General features: G+C 38.4%; 1 pseudogene; it reads left to right on the top strand.

Moving 5' to 3' along the window:
• Positions 1-9,081: 9,081 nt before the first annotated feature.
• LOC148212917 (uncharacterized) lies at positions 9,082-17,504 on the top strand (annotated as a pseudogene).
• Positions 17,505-23,756: the final 6,252 nt, after the last annotated feature.

The following is a 23,756-nucleotide window of genomic DNA, read 5'->3' as shown; positions in this document are numbered from 1 at the left end:
GGACAATCCCGTAACATACATATTTCCATAACATTCCATAACAATTAAATAATTTCATCGCATTGATACAACTTGAACAATAAGTTCAAATACGCACGTCAACATCATCGTCATTGTTCCATAACCGTCCGATTTTGCCACAAAAAGATGAAGATTTAAATTCATAATCAAACAAATAAGAGTCATATTTAAAATCAAGCAAATAAGATTTATATTTAAAAATAAACAAACTATATTCAAACTATGTAAAATGATATCTTCATAGGAGAAAAAGATTAAATTTTATGAAGAATGTAGCTCAAAAGAAAACATAAAACTTTTCAAAATTTATAGGGTCTCCATCTTTATAGATGACAATATTTATATGGCTATTTTTATCAACTAGTCTCTAACACGTGCTATGTGTCGCAATCATACTAGTATAGAGTAGGTTGTGAGATGGCCACATAGTGGACAAGTGGCGACGACAGTAAAGTGTCGCCCATAGGGCCATGTTGAGGGGCGAAGAGAAGTGCTTTGATGTGAACAGGGAGAATGGTGGATGACCCAACACACCATAAGGATGTGTACAAGAATGCTATAAGAAGGCATATGCATAATGCAGGGCAAAGACGATGACAGTGATGTTGATGATAAGATTAGTGGGGCTCAGTCGGACCCTCAGCCACGATCCCAAGAATCAGGGTTACATCAAGAGTTTTGATGAGCGGCTTTAGAGTTAGATGTATATTAGTGAGATATGCAAGCACACCAAGTTTTGTGTCTATTAGAGTTTAGACATGTTCTCTATGTTGGCGAGTGACTCCTCGCCACTTTCCATGCACACGTCTGTCATACCAATATTGCTTTGGAATGCTATTATAAGGGGAGGAATGGTGTTTCATCTCCACCAGGGCCTTGTGACCTAACTGAGCTAACCCCATGGCACATTCGTGTGTCATGGCGTGGGTGAGCATTACAGAACTAAGATCTTTGGCATCTTCTTTCAAGAATGAGAACTCTCAAGAACAATGTTGAGCGACACAAGTGTACCGACATTGCGTCTAATCCCATGGATCGGAGGTTGCACTATAAGGTCATTGTGCTGGATGGTATGCTCAAGTGAGATTGCACAAGCGCGAGTGTCGTTGTGCCTCGATGGTGTCCGAATTGGTATGTTGGATAGATGTCTTAAAGGCTCCAATCATAAGTATGGACCGATGCGTCGATTCTCGGTAAACGTGTGCAAGTGAACGACGAATCCTAGTGACATCCTGATGCTTGGGGTGGCATCCTAAACTACTGGTGGGCACCCGATAAGTGCGAAAAAGCTAGTTTTTGCCCGGTAAGTGGCAAGACTCATCTCTGTTGCCAAGTTTAGTCATTTCTCACCTAGATCTTGGAAGGAATCATCCTGAAAGTACCAGATAAGGCTGTTTAGCTCATTATTAACTACTTTCTCGATAATTAGCTCATTATTAGCTCTTAGAGGCATCCGATCGGCCAGGTAAGCTAGTTTTGACACAATTTCGTGGTAGGAATCTCTCGGTAGTACCGAGTTGGCGTTTTAAGTTATTTATTACCCCGTTTAAGTGATAACTCATCTCAGTAAAGTCCCGGCTCAATGTAGAGGTCGGACGACCGAGTGGCTAAGAAACAAGGTAATTGGAATTGAGCTGTGACATCGAGTTGAAGGCACGTTGGCCTATTATAGAGGCAATGTTGAGTCGTAGGGCTTGGCCTATAGTGGATCAAGTCAGCTTGAGTCGCGAAAGAGTTGAAATGCCGGTATAACCGACGTGCATTACCGAGACAAGCAAGGTTCCATTCCACATACAACGAAGCTCGATCGATGAAGATTGAACCTCTCCTAAAAAGTCCAACAAGCCAAAAAGGGTGCGGAAAGTATGTTGGGGTTAAAGTTCCCCGTAGGCTGCCCATAATCGTGCTTTGGAACATGGTGCCGTGCGATCGAAAAAGGTATGATCCTGATACTATGCACGTGATATTTCCAATTTATTTCATCATACACTAAAATTTAAATTAATGATGATTTTATCATTTCTACTAAATAATTATAAATTTTGTAAATATTAAATTAAAGAATTATAATCCTACACAAACTTTAAAAAAAAACAGTAACAAAATGTTTTAATCATCAAGTAACTCCGAAACATTTGCATCAGTGATTCGTGTATATGTGCTTTATCATGAAAAAGGAAAACTGAGGGAGGAAAAAACATAAAATAAACGTGGATAAGACAAAATTATTGAATTAAAGGTGAAGTTTTGTATATTATGTGTTATAACGTTCTTTTTAAAAATAAATTAACAAAATATTTTCTATTGAAAATTTTCAAATTAGTGTCACTAATCGATTTGTTCATATGCTAATCCTATGTGTGTTAATAGATTTAAAAGAATTATTACTTAATCACTCGAAATAAGCATATTTTAGTTAAACATTAACTATTTAATCTAATAATATTGATGCTATATATTTTTTTTTTGCCCGTATATACATGGTAAGAAAGACCAAGATTAATATTGTCCAAAAAAACATTTATTCAGCTTTGAATATGTAAATATAATAAAATGATATTGGCTAATCAATTATGTATATATATTTTGGGGAAGAGTTAAGTTTTGCGGAAGACATATGAGCTCGTGTAATGTTGGTGGTCAGAATCAACATATGTAAGTGACGGCTCAGTTCAGGGCACCCTATATCGAAACCATCGGAACCCGAATCGTCGGCACCAAGCAGAGACCGCCGACCTGAGGAATCCGACCTCAGGATCGACCACCGACCTGGGGGCCCGACCGATGCAGCCGTATGTCGTAACCGCCCAACGGTCCTGTCTCCCCCCGCTTGCCTATAAAAGGGACACTCCCCTCAAGGATCAGGTACGTTATTTCTCCGAGAACGACTTGAATATATCGAGCTCGTAGTTGCTTTGGGTGTCAGAGTGTTTGTTCCTTGTGTAGGTTCACTTGGGAGCACTTCGGTAGTTTGTCCATGTAAGCTAGTATCCGACCTGCGAGCTCGATACAGGAAGCTGCATTGACATGTAACATAATCAAATTATTAGGTATAGAAAACTTAATTCAAATTAGAAACATTATTGTCATTGTTTATTTTTACAAAACTCTTACCGTTGTTTTTTCTGAAAAAAATATAGTATCTCCAAAATCTCCCATCATAACTCGTAGAGAAGTATAATCAGAATGTGAATGAGTCGAATTACATATCCCTTAGTCTATTAGTGAACTATATCTTCAGGGAATGTAAAGATGTTCCACTAGAAATATTCTTGTTATTGCATCGACCCATATTCCCCAAAAAGCGAATCCCGCTATAATAGCTCCGAATAAATTAAATACATGCATTAAAATACGAAGACTTCTTAATCCACAACAAAGAAATCACTTTTTCACTCTTTCATATATTAGGGGATTTTACTTGGAAAAGAAAATGTTCCATACTAATGGATTCGGTTCCATAACCATGGGTTCCAATATACGAGATTTTGTAAAGCTCCGTTTTGTTAATGTTCCCATTTTTTATTTTTTATTTTGTTATGTTTCCTAATTTTCAAGAAAGAAAATAGAATTGCATGACGCCAACCTCCATGAATTCAAAGATGATAAACAATATTTATATTTATGTTGGGTAACAATTTTGAAACCAAAACAAGAAACTTGTTTTGATTGTTTGCAAAATTTCTATACAATTTATTTTGTCGTCCTCACTTATAAACTCATGATCTTCCATCTAGTTTTAATGATATTTTTCCATCTAGTTTTAATGATATTTAAAAAAAATACGATTTAATTATATATAGATTAAAAAGAAGGGCAATTTTTTCAAAAGTAAAATGGCAGAAACTCCCATAAAATTTGGGAAACCTGAAGATAATATCATGTAGAATTATCTCTTTTCTTTTTAATACCATAAACGATTTAAAATATAGATTTTAGCAATTTCAAATAATAAAACCATAGAAATTTCAAACGTTCTCGTGAATTTGAATCACAAATCGCCTAGGTGAGTGGAAGAAAATGTGGCAGGGAAAAAATAGAGATTCTCCCATTGGAAAACGAGCCCAGACAGTTTTGATTCCTAAGTTTGAATGTATGTTTTTATTTTGTCGAACTTTAAAATAGTCACAGTTTAGTCCCGACCTTTGAAAAAATAGTTATAAAAGGTCATTGGGGTTAAACTTCCGTTACCGACTCTAATGTAATGCTGACGTGGAATTTATTATTTTTAAATTACATGACTCTTTTTTTAATTATATCTTATCCTTCTCTCTCTTCCCTCTTCTTTCCTTTTTCTCTTACTCTTTCTTCCCTCTCTTTCTCTTTGGTAGTGACCGCAACGTTATCGCGACGCGGAGCGGCTGACATAATTCCTTGAAGGGTCTATTTCGAGATAAAGGTTTTCAGTCGCCACCAATCATCTACGAGGCGTGATTGGTTGCCTATTAAAAAAAAACCTTTGTCTACGAAAAAATAATTTTTTGGTTCGGGAGTCGATTGAGCTTAGGGAAGGTGTTAGCACCCTACGACACCCGTTCGAAAACATTTACCAAATTTTTTCATAAATTACCCTATTATATTTTATCGTTATAAAAAGACAAAATATTTATGTGTTCTTATTTAAATGTCTCATATTCTATTAACTCATACTTTATTATAAAATATGAACTAATAATTATGACTGGTCCGAAAGCCATTAGAAAATTTTATCAAGAATATTGGAAGATTCAAATCCCTACCATTGGAGCTTTTGAAATATTTATTTAGTAAAAAAAAAACCAAAAAACAAAAAAAAAACTGGTAAGTAAAAATATATAAAAAAAAAAAACTTCAAAACACATAAGGCCTCAAACTGGATCGTAGGTGTCAAACATCTAGGACTATTGCCATTGTACCACTCCAATGATATACATTTAATTTGTTTTTAAACAACAAAATTTCGTTTTTAAACTTTGTTAAAAAAAAAAGCAATTAACTTTTTATTGTTTGAAATTTGTTTTAATTCTTTTATTTATTTAAAAAAATATCTTATTTATACAATCAAATTTATTTTTAAAAAATATCTTTTTCATTTATTTTTAAACTTATTTAACAAATCTTTTAATTTTAAACAATTTATTTTAAGTCAATTTCTGTTTATTTGGAATAAAAAAAAATCTCAAAACTTAAAACAAAATATTTTGTTTTAAAACAATTTTTATTGATCAAAATCTTTTATTTTATTTTTCAAAAACTTATTTAAACTTAATTTAAAAGATTTCATTTACAATTTATTTTAAAATAAATTTTTTTTATTTATTTTACATTTAAAAAAGATGTTTAAAACTCAACCAAAATTTTTCATTTTAAAACTCAACCCTATTTACCCAAAATATTTTCTTTCATTTTCCAAGATTTATTTAAAATTTATTTTAAAAGAGTTTTTCTTTCTTGTTTTCTTAAAAAACTTGGTTTGTTACTAAAAACAATTTCTTTTCAGAACATTTACTTTTAAAAACATGCTTTCCAAACACTTTTTCCCATATTAGAAAAATGTTCCTTTCTATTCATATACTATAGACCGTTTAGGTTATGTCCGAAATATTATCCACTTGTATATCGGAGGTATATCAAATATATATCAGTATATAGGGTATATGAAATATATACTCATTATACATACTGTCCCGGTTACATGAAAATAACCTTGGATGATTAGTTTATTAGATTTAGACAATGAATTCAACGACAGTTTGATTGAATAACTTTATTGAATATAAACATGTTTTTTACGTAATTACAAACTACAACTTTAGGGCAACAAACCCAACACTTATAACTTTTTTTTTCCTTGTAGCGATCGTATCAGTTTATGCTGATAAAGTGAGGAGAAAGCGCCCATCCTCTAAGTCAAAATCGAATGCAGGTCGATCACCATTGTTACTTCTGGTGTTGACAGTGGGCGCGAGCTCTCAAGATCGAGCCAGGAGGTTGAGGGTGGTCCCGTACGTGAGCCATTGTTGGTGGTTCCCCTTCAAACTAATGCGCATGGGGAAGCTTCCCCGAAAATGTCGAATACGAAGAAAAGGAAGACACTAGGCTCAGAGAGTGGAGTTGAAGGGGATCACTTCGAGAGGATGATCGACCTAACTGAAGACCGAGATGGGGCAAAAGCGAGCCCACTAGGCTTCAACTTCAAGGCTGGCACTTGCGATGATCTCTCATGGAGAGGTCGCTGAAAACTCTAAAAAATAAAGTAATTTGTGGTCTAATTTGGGCAATTTGTTGATCGGTATGGCAACACTAAGGAAGTGTGAATAGTGTTGAAGACCATTTTGCTAAAGTTTTTCGAATTTAAACACAAATGAAATAACTAAGTAAGCTTTTTAACCAAAACAAATTTATGCAATATTTATAGCAACTCAAAATGTCATAAAACCAATATTCAAGATGAGGACAACATATATTTGCAATAGAAAACGGTTGAAAAAAAAATTGCAATAAATAAAAAGTATAGGGATAGAAAAAACGTAATACAACAGATTTATAGTGGTTCGGAAAACCCCCGACCTACTCCACTCCCCGAGCACCTCTCAATATTTTTCACGAAACACGATCCTTTTACGAGTTTAAGATCATAAACCCGTCCTTTTATGGGATCAAGACCAGACCTTACAAACTGCTACTTTTACGAGATCTATAACTAAACCCAACCCTTTTCCCGAGACAAAGATGAAAACTGACCACTTTGTTTTTTTTACTCGGCTTAAGAACAAAACCCACATAAGCGTGAAAGTAAGAATTTTTCACACACTGTAAACTCTAAAATAGAGTAGATTTACAAATTTAAGCTCACAAATACATCAATCCTCACAAAAAGAAAATCTGTCATAGTAATAAAGATTAAAGAAAAAATTGAGAGCTTGAACAAAGCAACAATGGGTGATTACGGACGATTGAGAAATAAGAAAAATTGTTGTGTTTTAATTTTGGGAAAGAAAAAGGGTTTAAATAAGAGAGGAAATAATTTAGAAAATGGTTTGAAACTAAAATCAAATTGCGACATTGGATCTTAATGATTGAGAATGAAGAGTGGAGATTGAATTTTAAAAAGTTAATGATTACATTGTATTATAATATAATAATAATATTAAAATTACTTCTCAACGGATACTTTGAAAAAATTTCCTTTTTTTTGTAACCAACGGCTTGTTGAACGAGAAATTTCGACTAATTACTAAATGTCACGTCACACAATTAAAATTACATTTAGGACCAATGATAAAATTACACGTGTTCTAAATTAGTTTTAAAATCGACAAATCTAATCATGTCACGTGTCTTTCTTATGGCCGTCCCATGAAATCAACTAGTTGGATCAAAACGCATAAAGAGATTGGGCCCAAGCCCACGGCCCATTAAAGCCCATGGCCCATAAAAGACCCACCAAACTCTATAAGTAGAGGGGCTCACCTCTCATTTGAGGGATTCGAAAAGATCCAGAAGCATTGGAGATTCAGAGCATTCGGAGCATTCAGAGTCATCTACAACCGGTCAAAGTGCAAAGCATCCAAAACCAACAAGACTCAAAGAACTGAAGACTCGAAGAACGGAAGACATGAAGACTACGAGACTTTAAACATCTGAATCTTCTCTTCACTAAGCAATCGACCGAAGAACTCCACAAGCTACAAGCGGAAGACTTCATCAACCCACAAACTTTGCCAAGCATTAAGTTTCACAGCTGAAGACTCTAAAGATTCTTCAATACGCTCGAAGCTGAATGCGCAAATTCATTGATTCGAGAACAAGCTGACAAGCCCTCAAATTAAAGTTCACATCTGAAAGAATTAATCAGAGGATCATACATTAGAGATTGTAACACTATATATATTCAATACAAATACAAGGTCATAAATTCGAGTTTTCTCTTGTTGAATTTCTCGTCAAACAAATTGGCACGTCCGGTGGGACATCTCTACCTCTCATCTCTTTCTCTTAACTAAAAAGAGAAAAGAAGTGATGACATTCAAGGAAACTTCATCGAAGATTACTGTCTCAAACAAGTCTTACTTAGGTCCAATGACTCGCAATCGCGCTAAGGAAATGATGAAGGCCATGTTCAATTCCAGTTCAGAGAGTGAATTCCCTCCTTCCTCTGCCTATCACAAAAGAACATCTAATTCGAATTCATGTGCTCTGTCATGATGATTGATGCATCCACCATGGAAGAAAATCGCCAGATATGGAAAAGAAACTCCACATGCTGACAAAGATGGTCGAAGAAAGAGACTATAAGATTGCCTCCCTTATGAATAAAATCAAAATTCAAGATGATGTGCATGTTGCTGAGTCAAGCCAAAATGTCGCTACAAAAGTTAGCGACAAAAGAAAGAACATCATGCAGGAAGAACAACAGGAATATTCTATTTCCATTGCTTCGATGTCTATCCAACAACTCCAAGATATGATCACAAATTCGATCAGAGTTCAGTATGGTGGACCTTCTCAAAACTCTCTCATGTACTCGAAGCCATACACCAAGAGGATTGATAATTTGAGAATGCCAAGGGGATACCAGCCTCCGAAGTTCCAACAGTTTAACGGAAAGGGTAATCCAAAACAACACATTGCCCATTTCGTCGAAACATGCGAAAACGCTGGCACTCGAGGAGATCTGTTTGTCAAACAATTCGTTCAGACATTGAAGGGCTATTGTCTGGTACACAGATTTAGAGCCTAAATCCATCAACAACTGAGAGCAATTGGAAAGAGAGTTCCTAAATCGCTTCTACAACACGAGGCGAATTGTTAGCATGATAGAACTCACTAGCACCAAGCAAAGACAAGGTGAACCTGTTGTTGACTATATTAACAGGTGGAGAGCTTTGAGTCTCGACTATAAAGAAGGAGAGTGGGAAAGCTAACCTTTCCTTCCATTTGCTGAATCTGACTTTCGTCCGATTGACTGAAGTGTCTGCAGTAGAAATGTGCACATAAGGCATGCATTGGGGACTTCTCTACATTCTCCAAGGTATAAAACCCCGAAGCTTTGAAGAACTAGCAACTCGCGCTCATGATATGGAACTAAGTATTGCTAGTAGAGGAAATAGTGACTATTTAATCCTATACCTCAAGAAGGAAAAGAAAGAAGTAAAAAACCCTGATAAAGGTTCTAAGGGTTCCAAGAAAGAGTCCATGGTCGTCAACACGGCCTCATTCAAGTTCTCCATAAAAGGAAGAAACTTCAACAATTAGAAAGATGAAAGACAAATGGCTGGAAACAAGAAACGACGGCCAACTCTGAGGGAGAGACAAGAAAAGGTCTACCGTTTTCCTGATTCTGATATTCCAGATATGTTGAAGCAATTGCTGAAGAAACGACTAATTGAACTTCTCAAATGCAAACGCCAAGAAGAAATGGGAAAGACGAATGATCCCAACTACTGCAAGTACCATTGGGTCATTAGCCATCCAGTGGAGAAATGCTTTCTCCTGAAAGAGTTAATTATGAAATTAGCTAAAGAGAGAAAGATTGAGCTTGATCTCGACGAAGTAGTTCAGTCAAACCATGATGCAATAAATTCCAACGACCATACGGCTTACAATCAAAGGGTGAGTTTAATCCAATTTGGGACTTTAGAGCCTGTAGCAGTTTGGTGGCAACACGAAATGGTGAAAAGAGCTCATCAAGATGAGACGAAACTCACAGTTGATGAAGAAGAAGGATGGATCCTTGTGACTCGCCAAAAGAAGCAGAAACAATGTTTCGTTTAGAAAGAGTCTTGCTTGTTCCAAAACTACAAAAGAAATAACAGACCTCAAAATAAGAAGGTAAAGAAAAGTGCGAGAAAACCAAGGACTATCAAGGAAGAGAATGAAGATCTTCTCCAACTTTGCCAGCAGGTGACACTAGAGGAATTCTTCACGAAAAACTTCCTTCATGACAAACAAGAAGAAGTTCATGAAATTTTCACTTGTCATGCTACATATGTGGTAGAAGACAACGACTTTATACTAAATGAATTTGAAGAAGTAATAGGACAATAAGATCTAGTTTTCCTCATGAATGACTTGCTAGCGCTACCTCAAGTGACTAAAGATACTCTCATTAAAGCGCTGGAAGATTCTAGCGTTTCTAAATCTTTCTCTGAAATGAACACATGTGCTCCATGTTGTATGTCCATCGCCTTTACAAATGAAGATTTGCTGTTAGGGTCTAAACTCCATAGTAGACCTTTATTCGTCTCGGGCTACATCCGTGAACAAAAAGTTAGTCGAACTCTCATCGACGACGGCTCGACTGTCCACATAATGCCTAAGTCTACTATGAAGCAGTTAGACATTTGATAAAAGAGCTCACGAAAAGAAGATTGGTGATTCAAGGCTTCAATCAAGGTGGGCAACGAGCGATTAACATGATTCGACTGGAGTTGACCATCTCAGACCTTAAAGCTACTACCATCTTCCTGAAGGGATGTGATTCCTGAAGCGGAAGCGGATCTTCGTTGCTGATTTTTGGGATACAAAATCCAAATGGAAAGAAGGAAATACAGGGGAAAAACTTTACCTTTGAAGAACGTTTCTTCAACGAGTTTCCCTCAAACACCACCACTATGTCTTCCTCGCTATCCTCTTGGGTCTCGGGATCGTGCTGGTGGGAGCAATCCTTTGGAACGAGAGGGAAAAGATCGAGAGAAAGAGCTTGATTGAGAGAAAACAACCTTGGGTGTTCTTCTTCTGTTCTCTGTCTTTTGCAGAACTGCAAAAAACAAAACAATCTCCCCACGTCACACTAACCTCCCACTCCCCTGCAATTTTGCAGGGGAGTTTAATATTATTCATATTAATAATATATATATATTTATATATAAATAATTAATATATATATATATATAATAATTAAAATATAAAAATAATTTATTAATTAATCATATTAATTAATTATTAATCCAATTAATAATTCATATATATACATATATATATATATATAAATCAAATAAATAATTAAAACTTCATTATTTATCACAAAAAATAGAATCATTGTAACGCCCCATATCTTTCAAGTTAGTTTAAAACTCGAACTATGAGGTTTTCATTAAATTCTAAATTTATTTTAATTAAATTTATGTATATCGAATCGCGCACGATTGGTTTTATCTCAGGTTGGGATGGGTTTATTTTTTTGTTGGTGTCCTTTCTTTTGGGTTTGGTTTGGTTTTTTTTTTTATAAAACCAAAACCTAAACCCTTTCTTTTTCTTTTCTTTTCATTTCTTCATCTTCTTCTTCCCGTTGTAGCCGCTGCCCCCCACCACTCTCTTCTTCTTCTTCGACGGCATCCCACGACGGCAACGAGCAGCGGCTTTCTCGAGCAGGTCCGATGACTTGTTCTTCCCCCGACAAATATGGAGCATCGACGTTCAAGACCCACGCCACAGCCCTCGTCGATTCACGTACTTCGCCGGTGACCCGAACACACGAAGGTCGATCTGCAGAAGCTCGACGACCAGCGGCAACTCACGACCACGACGCAGCATTTCAATGACCCCGACGGCGGCACAGTGTGTTAAGCGGCGGCGTCTTCGCGTTTCCCGGCGTCCCACGACGGCGTAGCAAGGTGGATGGCAGCGGCGATTTGGGCGTTCTCCGGCGACTTCTAAGCAGCCGCGACCAGCACACGAATCGAAGCCCCGGTGACCCGTTCTTGCAATCCCGATGCCAACAGCGAAGGTTTCCTTGTTCCGGTGCCACTTGGTGTTGACCCGTTCTTGTTCGAAGTTGGTTTCAAGCAACCCATACCCAAACGGGACTAGATTTGAGTTACCCACTCTGATTCGAACCCAAATCGGCATTACCCATTGATTTCCAGCGTCGAACCAGCAAGCACAAGGCCACTGCAGCTTTTTTTTGGGCGCCTGAACATCTTCGGCGTCAACCCACTTCTAACCCAAGAGGTATTATGGTGAGATGATAGGTAACAGATCATCTGAACTTAGTTTCTATGCAAAATAAGTGTTTCTAACATGAATTCTGATCAAGTTTGGTTTGCTTTTGGATTTAGGAACCCTTCGACGAGCTTAGCAGCGCTTTAGGACAAGTGTTGGTAAGTAGCACGGGGGCGGGTGCGTGCGTTGATGTTTGTTATTTGGTTGCCGATGTGCTGTTTATGACGTTTAATATTGGTTCTGATACGTTGTTGTGCAGTGTAACTCTTGTTTATGTTGGTTTGTATGCCTGGGTAGTGTTGAATGTCCGTCGGTGATAATAGTGGGAATTTTGTATTGTTGAGCTGCTGAGATCTGTTGTATAATGATGTATGTTTATAGGGAATGTTCGTTAAAGTGGATTTATTTTGGGAATGTTTGTTGTCTGAATTTGTATGAAGTGTTTGGCGTGTCTCATGAGTTGTTTATTATATCTGGCAATGCTTATTGGATATGGACATTGGATATTAAGTGTTTGGATGAATTGTGTTGGGCTCCAATCGTTTGCAATTTGTTGACTATGCTTTGTTAAGAATTGATATGTTGTGAAAGCATGTTTGGTTTATTGTTTTGCTATTAGAATGATGTTTATGTTGTGGAAGCATGCTGAATTGTGTTGGTGAGCTGAGAGATGCATTGAAATCATACTAGTGGTGGCGTTGTTGATAGGCGTTGTGGTGGTTGGAGTTATTAGGGAATTAGTACTGGAATCTTGGTTGGAGGCTAGAAATGATATGTGGAGTTTTGGAAGTTATGAAGTGAATGGGTGAGTGTCAGGGCCTCGGGTATAAATGGTCGGGGGCTGATACGTCACTAATTGGGTATCGAGGCCTCGGGTATAAATGGTCGGGGGTCGATGCGAGGAGTCTTTCGAAAGGAGAACTATTGGGGCCTTGGGTAAAAATGATCAAGGGCCAATAGTTGGTTAAGACATCGAGGCCTCGGGTATAAATGGTCGAGGGTCGATGCACTGAAAGGAAATATTGTTGGGGCCTTCGGTAAAAATGGTCAAGGGCCAATAATTGGTTAAGACATCGAGGCCTCGGGTATAAATGGTCGAGGGTCGATGCACTAGTGTCGGGGCTCTGGGTAAAAATGGTCAGGGGCCGACACTACCAACAGAATGGTCTTGGAAAGCTTGGATGGATGAGATGAACTTAGAGTTGCTTGAAGTGCTAGGGTGCCATGTGGACTGTAGTTGATTTGTATATTATTGTGGTTAGCATCGGGTCTTATAGAGCACGTTTATAGTTGAATGTATAACGTCATTGTAAAGCATGTATATAGTTGTTCGCATACTGTAATGATAGAGCATGACGATGTATGTTTCCCTTATGTTTTGAGCATGACGATGTATGTTTTCTTTGTGGCTTTTGAGTTTGATGTTTGTGTGTGCTTGATGAGGGTTACTTACGGAGTCCCCTCTACGATTGCTGTTTTCAGGTGGAGAGTTCATTGGTGACCATGGCGATGACGTAAAGGAGACATGACAGGAGAGGACCATAGGCTGCGTAGTGATATTTGCTTAGTTTAGGATTAGGTGGTTTTTGCATGATTGATTGGCAATAAACTTTTATTTCAAGTGAATTGAGGAGAGATCCCACCTATTGTTTAAACTTGACTCGGAATAAGTGTTTCTTTTATTTTCGTCCATTCATTGAAAACGTTTAGTTGGAATAATGGATGTTGCCTGGTGGTGTTGTCCCGGGGGACGCTTGGATGATAGTTTATAGAATAGATGTTTTGTTTTTTTTTGTTATAGTTTGATGTATCGAATCGAGTTGGAACTATGTTTCTATAACTTGTTCACAGGGAGTTGTCTATTTCGAATTTAGAAAATAATATTTGACAGGGGAAAATGAATAACGATACCTAGAATAGTGTAAAATGTTCTGGGGCGTTACAATCATATTCTATAATATTTCTCTCGTATAATCTATAGTTCTAATGTACATCTTATGCACATTATTTTTAACCTATAGTTTTAATATGAATCTTATTCATATTAATTTTATTTGAATCTCATTCAAATAATTTCTCTCATAATATATAGTTTTAATTTATAATTAACTATATATTATAATGTATCAATATACATATAATCTCTTAAGTAATTTGAACAATTCAAATTCTTCCAAAACTTTGATCCTTGTTTTACCGTTATGAGCTATCAAGGGGACCTAATGGATCTACAGATCAGAAACTCCAACGATGCAAGATTAATTAGTCAAACTCATTGACCGAGTTAATCAAGATTCGTTAACTACGGGTCATTCCACTAAAGACCCGCAGTTGCACTCTTCTCACTACAGAATGTTATCGTGTTCATGGATATACGACCATTAATGACGAGTCAATCCTTCACGAGTGCTCGTAACTCAAGTTGGGTCAAATTACCGTTTTACCCCTGAGTTACATCTTACTCCTTAAACACCACTGCTCCTCTAATGAACAACCCGGTTACGGTCCAACCAATAACCGGAAGTCCCTCTCGACCAATGAGAGGGTGGGGCCCCTTGTTCAAGTCCCGTAGTCAGCATTTAAGGGAACACTCATCTACTCCCCTAAAGTCGGGGAGGAGTGAATTCCATCTTGTGAAGTTATGTTCCTAGCTCCCCACTCGGTCTCGTCCCCAAAATGGTAGGAATGTTGAGTCGGCGACTCGAGCCACTCTCACCCATACAGATCAAAGGACGAGCCCTCACGGGCAGGAGTCTATAACTCACTCAGGATTGAGAATGAGTTGTCTGGTCATCCTAAGAAATAGCAACCTATTAGTTAACGGTGTTACATCTAAAGATTGCCTATTTCGTGGTTCGGTCTTACACAAACTCATTGTATAGGATACCCCCACTCGCATGTCTCCACACGAACGACCTGAATCGAGTCGTCTGTAACCTTTACAGAGTGAGTCGTATCCATAGTGTTGCTAGGATAAGGTACCCAGCCTTATCGATATACTATAAACCCTTTAGGTTAGTCACGGGACATTATCCATTCATATATCAGGGGTATATCAAATATATACCCCGTATATGAACTATATACCCAGTATATATACTGTCCCGATTACATTATAAATAACCTTGGATGTTTAGTTTATTGGATTTTGGACAATGCAAAGCTATGATTCAACAACAAATTTATTGAATAAAACTTTATTAAATAGACATTTATTTTTACAAAATACAAACGACGAGTTTAGGGCAACACACCCAACACTTCCATATCATAGACTCCAAGATCACCTACAAATTATTGTTGGGATGTCCTTGGATTCATGAAAACGGGGTGATAACTTCCAACATCAATGTTTCAAGTTCTATCAAGATGGAGTTAAAAAGGTAGAAGCTGATACTAATCCATTCTCAGAGGTAGAATCTCATTTCGCAGATGCTAAATTCTATTTGAATAATGATGAAGTAAAAGAAACTATACCAATATAAATTCTCTAACTAAGAACGTGGACAACTCTAGCTCAGGACAACCAACAAACAAGATAGAGAAACTGACAAAAGAAGTTAATACTTTTGAAGCCCTTCCAAGTGAAACATCTACCAGTTCTTCGAGGACAAGAGCTTTGAAGAAAGAAGTCTCGCAAAGCTCTACCATCTTGCGGTACGTTCCTTTGTCTCGACGAAAGAATGGTGAATCACCATTTGTTGAGTACCCAAAGAATCTGAAATCCAAAGATGTGGAAATGTTGAAAAGAAATTTCACTTTGCCTCTTACTAAGATTAAGAAGTCTGAAGATCTCCACATAAAACAGATTCTTCCTAAGAGACAAACAAATGATGGCTTCGATCCTAAAGCATACAAGCGTCTAGCAAAAACAGGCTATGATTTCACAACACACACTGAGTTCAAAAGCTTAAGAATTTTCGATGACAAGCGGGAACTTTCTGCAACACTGAAAAATCTTTTGAAAGAAGGTTATAACATACCTACATCAAAGGCTGGACTTGGTTATAAACCATCAGAACCAGTGTATATAGCTAAAAAGGGTAAAAAGAAAGTTGAGAATATCAATCATATCACGGTTGAAGAAATCGATGACTCAAAGGAAAAGAAGGTTGATAATAGTCAAAGAATTTTAGTCTTCAATCGCATGGAGGTTTCGGCTGTTTGTGTCTCAGTGCACCAAAGGTTGAACACGGGGTCAACAAAAATAGAAAACCAATAGTTGAGACATACTCCTACACGACTTTCGGCTTTTCAAAGACTAAGTGTGTCAACATCAAAGGTGGTAGATCAACCGTCAAGATCTGTATTCGATCGCTTCAGAAAAATAGGTGGTCAACCTGAAGTCAAGTCAAAGTCTTTGGAAACAAGCCACCTTGGTGAAATGAAGGATTATAATGGACTTTACAGCTTTGTCCCTTCGAGAATGAAAAGAAAGCTTTCCGTGCTCGTAAATACAGAGGGCTCATATAAAGTAAAGCGACAGTTAATCATTTTAACTAATCCTACTGAGGAAGACTAAGAACATTGCGAAAACGATGTTAGTTCTTGTCACATCTCTTTTGACGAAATGTCAGATGATGAAAAGTTAGAAGAAGATGTCGAAGAAGCATCGTCATCACTAGAGGATGGCAGTCAATTGACTGTTGACGAACTTAAAGAGGTGAACCTCGGCACAGCAGAAGAACCGCGTCCGACTTTCATAAGTGCTTCACTTAGTTGTGATGAAGAAAACGAATACATGAGTCTGCTGACTTCATACAGAGACATATTTGCTTGGTCTTACAAAGAGATGCCTGGACTCGATCCAAAGGTTGCAGTCCATCATCTTGCTATTAAGTAGGGATATCAACCAGTAAAACAAGCACAACGGCGATTTTGGTCGGAACTTGTACCTCAAATTGAAATTGAAGTCAACAAATTGATAGAGGCAGGTTTTATCCGTGAATTGAAGTATCCAACATGGATAGCCAACATTGTTCCGGTTAAAAAAAAAAATGGTCAACTTCGTGTGTGCGTTGACTTCCGTGACTTGAATAATGCATGCTCCAAAGATGATTTTCCACTACCCATCGCCAAAATTATGGTTGATGCTACAACGGGACATGAAGCCTTGTCTTTTATGGACGAATCATCAGATACAATCAAATTCAGATGGCTTTTGAAGATGAAGAAATGACCACATTCCGAACTCCAAAAGGGATATATTGTTACAAAGTGATGCCCTTTAGATTAAAGAATGCCGGAGCAACCTACCAACGAGCTATGCAAAAGATCTTTGATGATAGCTCCATAAACATATTGAGTGTTATGTCGATGATCTCGTAGTAATGTCAAAGAAGCGAGAAGATGATTTATAAGATTTGAGAATAGTCTTCAAACGTCTAAGGAAGTATCAATTGAAAATGAATTCGCTCAAATGTGCTTTCGGCGTGACATCAGGAAAGTTTTTTGGTTTTGTAGTAAGGTATCGAGGAATTGAGATTGACCAGTCTAAAATCGATGCCATCCACAAAATGTCGGAGCCAAGAAACTTGCACGAATTGAGGAGTCTCTAAGGTCGTTTGGCTTACATAAGAAGATTCATCTCAAATCTCACTCGTCCATGTCAACCTTTTCAACGGCTGATGAGAAAAAGATGTAACCTTTGAGTAGGATCAAGCATGTCAAAATGCGTTAGATAGCATAAAACAATATTTGCTTAATCCACCCGTCTTGAGTGCCGTTATATCAGAAAAACTTTTAGTGTTGTATGTTATTGCACAAGAAAGGTCGATTGGAGCATTACTCGAGCAAGAAAAAGAGAAAGGGAAAGAGCACGCCCTCTAGTATCTAAGTAGAACTCTAACCGGGGCTAAACTAAACTATTCACTTTCTCATTGAGAAGATGTGTCTGTCACTTTTCTTTGCCATCGATAAATTGAGGCATTGCATGCAAGCCTTCACAGTACACTTGGTGGCAAAAGCAGATCCAATCAAATATGTCTTATTCAGCCAAATTATCTCAAGGCGATTGGCTAAATGGGCAATCTTACTGCAACAGTACAACATTGTCTATGTTCCACAAAAGGTAGTGAAGGGATAAGTCGTCGCAGATTTTCTAGCAAACCATCCAATCCCGTCGGATTGGAAATTATCTAAAAGCTTGCCTGACGAGGAGATTTTCTATATTGAAATCACTGAGCCCTGGACAATGTATTTTGATGGTGCAGCTCGAAGGAACGGCGCGGGGGCAAGTGTAGTCTTCATATCACCCGAGAAACACATGTTGCCATACAGCTTCACGTTTAGTGAGCTATGTTCGAATAATATTGTTGAATATCAAGCACTCATTATTGGTTTGCAGATAGCCCTAGAAATTAGTGTGACATATATGCAAATCTATGGAGACTCGAAATTGATAATCAATAAATTACTAATTGACTATGAAGTAAAGCATGAAGACCTGATACCTTATGTAACGCCCCGCGTTACTCAGGTTAGCTTGCCTCGAGTTCCGGGAAATTTTTATAACAAAATAGATTTTATTTATTTATTTATTTATTTATTTCATTTTATTTTATTTGATTCATCAGTTATCTTTATTTAATTTAAGTGTGGCATCTCGGTTATTGTGTATTGTTACAGAATTAGTGGTGAGTTAGTCACGTGTAGTTATTTATTAAATTATGGTTTAGTACGGATTCCGTTATGTGACACTTGTTTTGGGCCATTGGGCCAATTACGAAATTATATTATTGGCTTGTCTTAACAAGGAGAGGTTGGGTAAGTGAGCCTTAAACAAAAGGAAAAGAACCCAAGCCCAAAGGAGTTAAAAGTTTAAAACAAATAACCCTAGCCCTTGTTCTTTTTCCTCTTCTTCTTCCTCCCTTTCCTTCTCTTGTTGAAGCCGTCGGCCACCCCCCACTCGGATTCTTCTTCTCCGGCAAGCAGCTCCGTTCAGGCGACGCGACGAACAGCGGCGGCATCAGAGCAGCAGGTGCGGCATCGGGACAGCAGCACGGCAGCAGTAGCGTCGGGCTCGGGCAGCAGCAGGCGGCGTCGGGCAGCAGCTGGCGCGGGCGTCGGGCAGCAGCAGGCGGCGGTGCGTGGTCTCGGGCAGCAGCAGGTGCGGCGGCGACGCGTGGTGGCTGTTCGCGGTGTTTTCCCTCGATCCGACAAACTCCAACGACTCGAATAGCTTAGATCCGAGAAGCCTGGTAATTTTCTTTGACCCACCTTTGTTCGAAGTTAGATTTGGATTACCCACACCTAAACGAAATCGATTTGGAATACCCACACCTAAGCGAAATTGTTTTGTAGTAACGAACATCAAATCGAAGCCGTTGGAGGTCGTTTTGGGCGTTTTTCGCTGCTGTAAAAAAACGTGGACAGTAGTGTTTTGGGTGGTGTCCGACGATTATCTTCATCCGTTCGAAGCCCGATTTACGCTACCCACCCCTTTGCAAGCTAGATCTAATTTACCCACACCTATACGAAGTCGTTTTGCGGTAATGAGACCCTTTGAACCCTCTTAGAGTTGTTTTCGAAGGCTGAATAGTATTTTTATATTGCTGTATTTTTCCGTTTTTGTGCTTAGGTGTGAGTTCGACGCAAACTTAAAGACGTGGTTGTGTAAGTAGCACCAGGGGGCGAGTGCGTGTGTTATTTAGCGTTAACGGAATGATTTTGCTGCTGATTTTTAGTTAAAATAATTTAATGTGCATGTAGGGATTGTTAGTTTTGATTTGTGAACTTGTAGTGATTTTGTTGCCGTCTTTCTATTATTGAACACTTATGAGGAAACATGCTTTCTATTCTTATTGTTGGAGGTGACTAGGCCGAACGTCAAATTTCTGTAAATGAGTATTGGGGTCTTGGGGATAAATGTCAAGGACCAATACGCTGGGAAGTCATCGGTACCTTGGGGATAAACGGCAAGGATCGGTGCACAGTTCAGGCCTTGGGAATAAATGGCAAGGCCGAACATCAAGTTTCTGTAGAGGAGTATTGAGGCCTTGGGGATAAATGTCAAGGGCCAATGTCACTCGAGGAGTTAGGCTTGAAGGACTAAAGTAGAGTGGTGCTTGCGAAGTAGTGGTGCTAGGCCTTGGGAATAAATGACAAGGTCGAACATCAAGTACTGTAAAAGAAGGGGGGCGGTAGCTTGGGAATAAATGTCAAGAGCCGTCATGCCTCGAGAAGTTAAACGGGGAGTATCACAGGGGGGTGTAGGGGAGGTTTAGTACTGTGGGACAAGGGCTAGTGAATCATATGGTTGTAGTCTTGGTAGTTCCGACGCATGGTTGTTGTATGTAAATGTCAAGTTATTGTTTTTTAATCTTTCGCTGTCTATTTAATTGTCTTGCCATCGTTTTATTTTATATGTCGTGACTATGAGCATGATTTTTGTGTTAGTTAGAAAGGGCTACTTACGGAGTACCTTATGTACTCATCCCCCTTTTTATCCTTATTTGTTTTCAGGTGTGAACAGGGCAGACCGTGGTGATGACGTGGAGGGGGCTTGACCGAGGAGGGATCACTAGTCGAGTTAGTAAGGATAGAGGGAAGGGTCGTTTGGTACGAGTAGCGTTGGGATTTATTTTATTGCTAGGTGTGGACTCGAGGAGCGATTTTGTTTTCTTTAGAACTATTTTTTTTTATGGATGTTATTGTTAAACGCGTCACTGTTGTCGTTGGAGTTTAGGTGTACGATTGTTTTAATTATTTAAGAATTTTAGCCACTGAGGCGGACATGAGATGTCTTATTTTGAAATTGCCCACGGAGAGCGAAGTTTTGACAGTTTATAAAATTGATATTTTTGGTGGAATTATGGGAGTCGAAGCTTTATTTTATTTAAATTATTTCCCAGGGAGTTGATTATCTCGTGTTTAGAGTTAAGGCTAGACAGGTGGATTATTTAGCATTACCTAGGATGGTATATAATATCTTGGGGCGTTATACCTTACTTTAATTACGCCAGACAATTGTTGGAAAATTTCGAAACTGTAACTATGGAGCATGTTCCAAGAGCAGAAAACAAGAGAGCAGACGCGTTGGAAAATTTGGCCACAGCTCTGACAATTTTGAAGGGTGAAGTTTTGAATATCCTACTATGTCAAAGATAGATCATACCACCAATTGTAAGCGAGAGTGAAGAAACGAATGCAATATCAGTCTTTGTGATCGAAAAAGAAGATTGGCGATAGCCCATCATAGACTATCTACAGCATGGGAAGCTTCCTGCAGATAATCGAAATAGAAATGAAGTACGAAGGAGAGTAGCTCGTTTCATCTATTACAATGAAACTCTTTATCGTCATTCGTATGAAGGTCTATTTCTTCGATGCTTGGGAAAGGAAGAATCGATAAAAGCATTAGAGGAAGCTCATTCAGGTGTGTGCGAGGCTCATCAATCAGGACCAAAGCTCCACTTTCAACTCAAAAGAATGGGCTATTATTGGCCTACAATGTTTCAAGACTCGATGAAATATGCAAAGAGATGTGAAGCTTGTCAGTTTCACGCTAATTTCATACATCAGTCTCCGGAGCCACTCCATCCAACTATAACTTCATGGCCTTTTGAAGCTTGGGGACTCGATCTTGTCGGCCCTATAACTCCCAAATCATCAACGAAACATTCTTACATTCTCGCAAGAACTGATTATTTTTCAAGATGGATCGAGGCTGTTGCACTAAAAGAAGCTAAGAAAAAAAATGTATATGATTTTATCCGCACTCATCTCATCTTCCGGTATGGCATCCCGCATCGCATTGTGACAGATAATGGGAGACAATTCTCAAACGGATTAGTAGACCAATTGTGTGAAAAGTTTGGCCTCCAGCAATATAATTCATCAATGTACAACACTGCAGCAAACGGGTTGGCAGAAGCGTTTAATAAAATGTTATGTAACTTATTGAAGAAATTAGTCTCCAAGTCAAAACGAGATTGTCAAGAAAGGAGCGGTGAAGCATTATGGGCGTATCGAACCACCTATCGCACCCCGATCGGTGCTACACCTTATTCTCTTGTTTACAAAGTAGAAGCTGTGCTCCCCCTTGAAAGAGAAATTCCATCTTTGTGAATGGCGGTGCAAGAAAGGCTAACAGTGGAAGATAATGCTCAGCTACGTCTTCAAGAGTTGGAACCGTTGGATGAAAGAAGATTGGATGCTCAGCAAGCTTTAGAATGCTACCAAGCACGAACGTCTAAAGCCTTCAACCAAAAGGTGAAACCTCGATCATTTCAAGTTGGTGAGCTTGTACTTGCAGTTCGAAGACCGATTATTGCAACTCGACATACATGGAACAAGTTCACTCCAAAATGGGACGGACCCTACGTTGTAAAAGAAGTCTACACAACCGGAGCATACAAGATTGTGGACAAAGACTGGTTAAGAATTGGCCCATTAAATGGCAAATTCCTGAAGAAATACTATGTTTGAAATGTAAAGTAAATGAACTACGTTATGACTTGATTCCTTTTTTCTACAAAGGGTACGCAAAAAGCTTAAATTAAAACTTTAAGTTCAGTCCACATAAAAAAAACATATTGAGTCATGAATAAAGAAACTCTTACTCTAAATAAAAAAAATCATACATAAACAAAAAAAAGGGCAAAAGAAATCATAGAAGCGTCTCAAACCTCGGCACCTACTTGAAGTCCTTCAACTCTTGTTGCACATCCTTTAAAAGCTCGCGAATGGCCTCAAACGATCTGACATCTGCATCATTCACAACTGGAGCACCTTCCATGTCACCCATTTTCTCTCGTACTTTAGAAGCTTCAACCTTTTTCTCGTACTCCTCCTCTTCTTGCAATAGTTGTGTTTGTTGTCGTTTAAGCTTATCTCTCTCCTCGAGGACAAGATGCTCGTCACATAATATCTTCTCCAAACTAAGTTTGCACTCCTCCAATTGGCAGTCCTTACTTGCCAAAGTCATTCGAGAGCAAACTAAGGATTGTAGGTTGTCATAAGTTGTCGCCTTCTCAAAATAGCCACCTATAAAATCTTAGAGAGAAGTAAGATTTACTACATGCATCCTTGAAAGAACATGAAAAATTTTGCGCGCTTCTGGTTTGAGAAATGAAGCCTTATCAATTGAATTACGTATAATACTCTTATGTAGAATGGCCCACATAGCTAAAGCAGCTTGTCGTTGAACGTCAGAGATTGCAGCATCAACACATATGTTGGAGACTTTAGGGACATCGACATGTACCACCTTTTGGGTTGGTACACGGTCCTCAACAATTGCAGGTGAAGGGTGAGAAGAAACTACAACCCCTTCAGTTGGCACCTTGAAACCTTCAACACAAGTGGCAGCAAGATCAAGGTCATTCGGACTCATCATAGACCCTCCACTATGCTGCTGATCTGCATTTTCAACGAAATCTCCCAAATATAGCTGTAAGAAAAAACAAAACAAAACAAAATGGGGTATTTAAAAAAAAAGTAAGAAATAAGGGAAGAGGTACGAGCTACTAAACTAAAACTCCAGCATTGTCCAAAATCTGAGAAGTGCTCGATATACCATAAAAAAATTGATCGTTAGAGTTCGGCGTCTTTTTTGCCGTCTTCACTCTCTTCCAATGTTGCTCGTCATTGCTATCTCTTGGCTCTCTTTAGTAGATACAGAAGCAACTTCTGCAGGAGCGGATGCCTTGTCCTTAACTATACAAAGATTTTTGCCTCCTCTATTACCCTCTTTGTTCTTAGGTAATTTAAGTGGGGGTGGGGAAGGAAGAGCATCACTCACTAACTTCACTATATCTTTCTCAAAGTAGTCTTCATGCTTAATTGACCACCAGCTCTCCTAACGAGAA

Source organism: Momordica charantia (assembly GCF_013281855.1).
Source record: "Momordica charantia cultivar OHB3-1 chromosome 2 unlocalized genomic scaffold, Mcharantia_2.0 BLBB01000002.1, whole genome shotgun sequence".
NCBI lineage: Eukaryota > Viridiplantae > Streptophyta > Magnoliopsida > Cucurbitales > Cucurbitaceae > Momordica > Momordica charantia.
Note: the sequence above shows the minus strand (reverse complement) of the source record. Positions and strands in the feature narration are given on the sequence as shown.